We start from the raw sequence: 7,666 nt of genomic DNA, 5'->3' as shown, positions 1-7,666 counted from the left end.
AATCTCCGTGGGAGGCACCATTTTCTTCAAATAGGATAAGCTATAATTAAAACTAATTACAACTATTTGATGGTACGCAGACCATATTTGAATTGAAAAACTACTTTGGTACTTTAGACCAATTACATTCAAAATTAATGGTACGCAGACCATATTTTCTATCCTATTTGGGCCATACTAGTCACTTCATAACCTGCAAAACAGTACATATACAATATATACCATTCACCCATTCATTATCATGAATGGCCCACATAGCTGGTTAGTAAAACACATTATGCATCACGTAAACATTTGCAGCAATTAATCAAGGGCACCAATAATCTACCAATTATTCAGTCCTTATTAATTCTAATCAAGTTGTTTTAACCTTAAGGATTTGTAGACCTAATCAAGAGTTTATGACTAAAAAGGGCTCCCACTTAAACCAATAAATTCATATGCTTTACTAATTTTAAACATAAAATTGTATTTCTAGTCTAACCGGAAACATACAAATTTAATTAAAATTTAAAGCTCATATAAATTTATAATTGAATCCAAAAGTTTAATTTAATTTCAGTCGTATTTAAATTAATTCATGATTTTAATTTTAGTAAAATAATTAGAATAAATAAAATTTATTATAATTACAATATTCAAAATTAAAATCCAAGAAAATAATTTAAATTATTAATTTTAAAATTAATTAAAATTACGTAAACTGAAAATTTCAAATTAAAATTTCAAAACGATCCAATCGCAACGCAACAACCCCACGCAACGTACGCCCATGGGCCACACGCACACAGCCATCGCTGGCCATGTGCGCGCAGCCCATGCGCTGCGTCGCATCGCTATTGCTGCTTTCCTTCGCAAGCCATCACGCGAGCTGGTGCTCGCTGCGCGCGCGCCAGCGCTCGATGCACTCGAGCCATCGCTCGCTGCGCTCGCTCGCCAGCGCTCGCTGCATGCGAGCCAGCGCTCGCCAGCGCTCGCTTTATGCGAGCCAGCGCTCGCTGCTCGCGCTTGCCAACGCTCGATCCTGCGAGCCATCGCTCGCTGCGCGAGGCATCGACGCTGGGCGTAGCACTCGTGGCACGCGAGCTTGCGCTCGCTGCGCGCGAGGCTCCGCACGTTTGCGCGAGGCAGTGCGCGTTGTGGCGCAGCTCGCTTGCTGCCCACACGCGACTGCTGTGCCTGCTTTCGCCCTCGCCCATTCGCCCATTGCTCACAGCCCACGACACAAGGCAGGGCTGCTGCCTTGTGCTCGTGCACCATGGCCTTGCTCATTGCATTCGTGCCGCATGGGCGACGAGCTCCCTTGCTCGTCGTCACATGCCCGCATTATACAACACCCCTTAAGGGTAACACGTAGCGTCCATTGCTTTGTGCGTGCAAGTTATATGAACGAATCGCATAAAATTTAAAAAATTTATATTTAAAATTAATGACAAATTAATAAATAATATTAATTTCATAATTTTAGGGCGAAAAATCGAAAATTTATTATTCAATTGATTTCCGATTAACATGGATTCAAGTCTAGGTCATAAAAATTTAAAATTTATCATAAATTTACAATTTTTATGGTGGATTTTAATCATAGGTATCTAATTAAATTATAATTAATTATGAAAATCAAATTAATTCTAAATTATTCTAATTTTCAACAAATTAATCATAATTACAAATTAGATTGCATAATTAACAAGGCTAGGCATTCAAACTTGTTAAACATATACAGTAGGTCAATCAAAAATTCAAGATTTATCAACAAGAATCGCAAATATTTAATTTAACATCTTAAATTTACGAAATTTTGCATTCGAAAAACTAAAAACTCCGAAAATTTTAGAATGCCTTTTACATGCGAAATTGATACAAAAATCACTCGATTTAGATGAGTAACGAAGAAACTGCCGAAAAACTGCGTACGTATAATTAAATAAACGCAATTTGCAATTAATTAACAATTACGAAAATTAATCACCCCTTTTAATTCTTGCAAATTTGTAATATTTAACCATGTTCATGCAATTTAGATTATGAAAATAATAAGAGGCTCGTGATACCACTGTTAGGTTATGATACATATGACAATTCATAAATCATGCGGAAAAACCATATAGCCAGGAAAACATATTATTTACACATAATCATTTAGCATAGTTTAGATGCATACTCTTTGTTGCGTGCCTTCCCTAGCTGCGCCCGAACCGAACAAGAACAAGTCTTTAGGACTCCAAGTGTCGTCCCTCCGTAGATAGTCCACAGCACGTCCGGATCCGCCTTAAGATTGACCAACTAGAATCGCCCTTAAGGTACTATTATTTTCGGCATTTTTATAGGCAATTATGTAATTGAATTTTGCTCTCAAAAACTCACTTTGAATACTTGAATTCTCTCTATAAATATGTGACCCTAGGCACCTATTTATAGAGTTATGGAAAAGGATTTGGAATCCTATTAGGATACTAATTTATTTAATTATAATCCTACTAGGACTCTAATTAAATAATCATTATCTAATAGTTTTAGGATTTAATCATATTTCGAATCCCGATTGCTTTAGGATTCCCGCACAAGCATTGCACGAGCACCGTACACCCGCGCAAGCCTTGCGGCCCACGCTAGGCGCACAGCGCTCGGCCCACTGCTGCTGTGCTCTCGCGCGCGCGCCCCAGGCCTTGGCTGGGCCTGGCCTTGCGCTGGGCCTGGTCGAGGCTTGGCACGCGATGGTGCGTGTTGGCTCGCTGGGCGATGGCCTGGCTTCGTGCTGGGCCTTCGTCTAGCGGGCCTCGTCCGATGCTAATTCGTACGATACGCTTCCGATTAAATTCCCGAATCCGGAATTCATTTCCGATACGAACAATATTTAATATTTCCGATTCCGGAATTAATTTCCATTTCGAACAAATATTTAATATTTCCGTTTCCGGAATTATTTTCCGATTCCGGTAATATTTCCGATTCTGACAATATTTCCGTTTCCGGCAATATTTCCGATTCCGGCAATATTTCCATTTCCGATAATATTTTCCGATACGTACCATGTTTATGTTTCCGGCAACATCTACGACTTGGATAATATTTATATTTCCGATACGATCCATATTTCCGTTTCCGGCAATATCATCGTTTCCGGAGTATTCATTTCTTGCCTGTGACGATCTCAGCTCCCACTGAAACCAAGATCCGTCGATTCCGAATATCCATAGATGGAGTATTTAATGCCATTAAATACTTGATCCGTTTACGTACTATTTGTGTGACCCTACGGGTTCAGTCAAGAGTAAGCTGTGGATTAATATCATTAATTCCATTTGAACTGAAGCGGCCTCTAGCTAGGCATTCAGCTCACTTGATCTCACTGAATTATTAACTTGTTAATTAATACTGAACCGCATTTATTAGACTTAACATTGAATGCATACTTGGACCAAGGGCATTATTTCCTTCAACCCTCACATATGCTGCATACTTATGGCTGCCAAAAAGACTAACGATGATGCAAAATGAACAACCTTTCCCTCCTTTTTCCTAAATGAACCAACCTCGGGTTCGGACTCGACAACCGCATTAAGGATCATTCATGTGTAGATTAATTTAGTACTGACTAGGACAAGATTCAATGGAAGTTTAATGAAATAAGAAATAACTGTTAGAGTGTTAGTTAATTTTAATTAGTTTTTCATTCCTTAAAGTTTCCAAAAAGAATGTTCAGGGAGAACGGAAGAGTTTGCTGTTATTCTGTTCTGATATTATATTAAGGACAGTTTAATCACGTCCTATTCTAGTTTCATTTTTTTGTTTATAAACAAACTTTCTAACATAATAATGCAGTGTTGCACCATTTAGTTCCTTATCTTGGAACTTTTCTTTCTTTACTTTTTGATGATTAATGTGATGGCTATACAGGAGGGGCCTTACTGTGAATTGTGAAACCAAAAGGTTTTCTTAGCATGAGAGCTATAGAGTGTGAGCCGTCAATGGTCCTCGTGATTTCAAGATCTTCAAGGCTATGTGATGTACACTAGTAGCACAACACAGCATGGAGAAGTCATCTATGAGCCAGTTAGGAAAAGTTTTCAACTGTGGCATCCGCCTTGCGGCAAGGATTTGTGATGTATGTTAAGAGATTTCTGGAGCTTGCTTTACTGAAAAACATTGTTGCCCAGATGTTGTATGCTGTCAAATTATTTGGGGGTTTGTTAAATATGGATGACCCAAAAAACCGAGAAAATCATCTGCTGCACAAATCCATGATGTAAGTCATCCTGCCTCTCTCAATCACACTTGTATTCTTTTTAATGTTAAATATGGGATTTGTGATGTATGTTAAGAAATGTAAATATTTGCTGTCCATTTTTGCTGACTTGATTAGTCTTTTTCAAACACAAGTCAATTCAACCCCTCCACCCCCTTTCCTATTGGTGTTTATATTTTTCTTATCTTGTTGCAGGTTCAAACTTTTTCCGATAATGATGCTTTCTTTGTATGGACATTCATAAAGAGGCACCCCTTATGGCAGACACTTCTTTCGTTCTCTTGGCTTGTTTTGACACTAGCAATCTGCTTGTTTCCAGTATACCCTCACACAGCCAAGCTTGTGGTACTCTACTTGTGTGTTGGGATTCTTCTACTTATACTTTGCGTTCTACTGTGTATGTTTCTCATGTCTTCATACTTTTTGTTGCTAGCTATAGTTTGTTCTATGTTGTCCTGTTTCTGAAACTATTATATTATCTTGGCCTATTTTTCAAAAGATATACATGTTGTCTAGGAACTAGGAGGTAGGTGAATAGGGGCCAACTTGATAAGATAGCAGTTGCATATAGAAGTGTAGTTGAGGGTCACATATTATCAGCCGTTACTTACCTAGTTACCTTGTTATCTTCCAATGTCATTACACCTCTGTCATAATTTTAGGCTTCCTATCCTACAACTAAAACATGTCAATAATGCTGCTAAATAATGCTGATTATGCTTGTAGAACTATAGTTCATTACGGAGTATTATTTGCCATTGAGAGAGAGGACTGCATGGACGGTGAAGGGGATAGACAAAATGAGAGATCTCGTGTTGATCTCTGGTCTAGATAATATGATCAAATTTCTCATCTATTTATCAATTTATCTTCACAGTGCACTCTGCAATCTGCACACATGCATAACTGCTGGTGAGCTGATTTACCTATTGCAGTCGGGGATGCGTGGAGACGGAAGGTATGGTAGATATTACAGGGAAGGTCGTCCCTTTGGCCAGAGAGATTGGAGAGGATATTCTTGGGAAGCCAACCACCATCATAGTGGTCCAGCAAATGAAGTTGGCAGGCCTCATAGTGTTAATGACCAAAGGTCAGTTGGTGATTCAGCTGTGCCTGCATCTCATCCAAATTCAGATCTTCGTGATCAGTTTCGCACATAAGATCAGATTGGAAGCCACATAGCTCTAAGGAGAAAGTAGCTGATGTAAGTGAACTTTATTGCTTTTTAAGATTTTATTGCTCACTCGTCATTTTCAGATTCATAACTTTGAGTTCAGACAATTGCTACATTCTACCTCAGAAATTTAGGATTTCATGTAGTTATTCATTGTTAATTCTGGAGTTGGAGTCTGATGTTTACATTAAAACTTACCTTTATGGCATGTGATTGCAGAAGCTAATTTGATGAAGTTGTTTTATGTTTTATGTTTTTGTTTTTGTTTTCTAGTATTTAATGGATGTTCTCTATGGTGCATTGATATTATATATGATGTTGGATATGACGTTAGATGCTATGTGTTGGAGAATATATATGTTGTATGTTGGAGCATATATCTTATGTCTTATATACAGTTTTTTATATAATTATATACCCGTTTTGGCTGGGTTTTACAAATTACAAGGGAAACTATGGCAAAATTTATGCAAAATATAAACTATTTCTAAATTATAATTATAATTTTATTTTCTAACTAGCTAATACCAAGTTTTTGTTTTTCAAACTAACTTCCTAGTAACTAATAAAGTTTTTGATTTTTGAAGGGTTATGTACAAAGAGCAATCCCGTACTCTAATGAGGAGTTAGAAGAAACTCGAGAACAATGGGCAAAGTATTTTAAGGACAAGTATTTGATGGATGCCGCCGAATGAGTTTGGGGTCGATCTAGACGTAATATATGTTGTATGTTTTTGTTTTCTAGAATATATTTAATGGATGTTATGTATGTGCATTGAAATGTATTATGATGTTGGATGCTAGATAGTTGTAACATATATGGATGTTGGAGCATATATGTATGCTATGTATTATATACAGGTTTTTATATAAATTCCCGTTTTGACCGGGATTCACAAAATTATAGGGAAACTATGGCGGAATTTCTGCAACTTTATATTAAACTATTTAAAAAAAATTTATTATAATTTTTAGATACTACATATATATATATATATATATATATATATATATATATATATATATATATATATATATATATATATATATATATATATATATATATATATATATATATTGACGATGCGTATAATGAATATGCGTTGCAAATGACAACTAATTACAACGCGTGTGCTGGAACAAAATGTCGTCATTACCATTTATTTGCAGCTTATACAGGTCTACATGCGTTGTAATTAATCAACTATTTACAACTTATACAGGTCCATATGCGCTGCAATTAATCAACTATTTACAACTTATACAGGTCCATACGCGCTGCAATTAAGCAACTATTTGCAGCTTATACAGGTCCATATGCGCTACAATTAATCAACTATTTGCAGCGTTTGTGAGCGCTGCAAAAAAAGTATACGTATTTGCAGCCATCACAATTGCAGCGCTCAAAAACGCTGCAAATAGCCTGTTTTACCCGCGCTGCAAATAGGGATTTTTCTACTAGTGTTATTTGAGAAACCAACGATTTAACAACATTTTTTTTTTGGTGTTTCGAAGAATGACCTTGATATTTTTTGTTTTGAAAAGTGTACATATATGCTTCTTGAGACAAGTCTAAGTTTCGACCAAGTTTTACCATTCATTTTTGCTATTTGGGAACTTAAAGGTGCTTTTGGGCTTGATCTTAATTGTACATAGGGCCTCGTGTCTAGCAACACGGTTTTAAGTCTTTTCCTGCTCCGCGTTTGTGAAATCTGGGCCTTGGGCTGCATTTTCGGCGCCCAAGGCTGGGCGTTAAATATTTCGGCGCCCAACTTCGGGCGCTGAAAGTCCTTTCCTGGCGAATTTTGACTTTCGGATTTCTTAACGCGCTTCCGAATGGGATCAGGATGTCACTTGATGCGTTCAGCTATATATAGGGGCTAGATACGTCCCTATTTTCCATCACTTTCCTTTTTTCTTTGCTGTGTTTTAATTACTCCTTGCTTTTGTCATGTCGATTCTCACTTTCTCACTCCAACGGGCTGTTAGGCGTTGGCTACGGGCCCTTAATCCTACAGAAAAGGCTTTATTGAAAGAATACCACTTAGAGGCACTTTTAGGCTTACAACAAATTAACATTGACTATAATTTTCTGCACGCAGCCCTAAGCTTTTGGGACTCCGATCATCATGTTTTTGTCTTTCGGGGCAACGAAATATGTCCTTTGCCAGATGAATTTGCTGCGATCCTTGGTTATCCTACTAATGCTACCCCTGCCACTCCTGGCACTATCGAAGAGAGTA

General features: G+C 37.4%; 1 long non-coding RNA gene across 1 annotated transcript; it reads left to right on the top strand.

The window, feature by feature from the left end:
* The first annotated feature begins 5,119 nt into the window (after positions 1 to 5,119).
* Positions 5,120 to 6,324, top strand: LOC130469030 (uncharacterized). Its single transcript, XR_008929400.1, has 2 exons — positions 5,120 to 5,453; positions 6,011 to 6,324. It is a non-coding gene; the product is annotated as an uncharacterized lncRNA (long non-coding RNA).
* Positions 6,325 to 7,666: the final 1,342 nt, after the last annotated feature.

This window comes from Spinacia oleracea, chromosome 3 (genome assembly GCF_020520425.1).
Source record: "Spinacia oleracea cultivar Varoflay chromosome 3, BTI_SOV_V1, whole genome shotgun sequence".
NCBI classification, from domain to species: Eukaryota; Viridiplantae; Streptophyta; class Magnoliopsida; order Caryophyllales; family Amaranthaceae; genus Spinacia; species Spinacia oleracea.
Note: the sequence above shows the minus strand (reverse complement) of the source record. Positions and strands in the feature narration are given on the sequence as shown.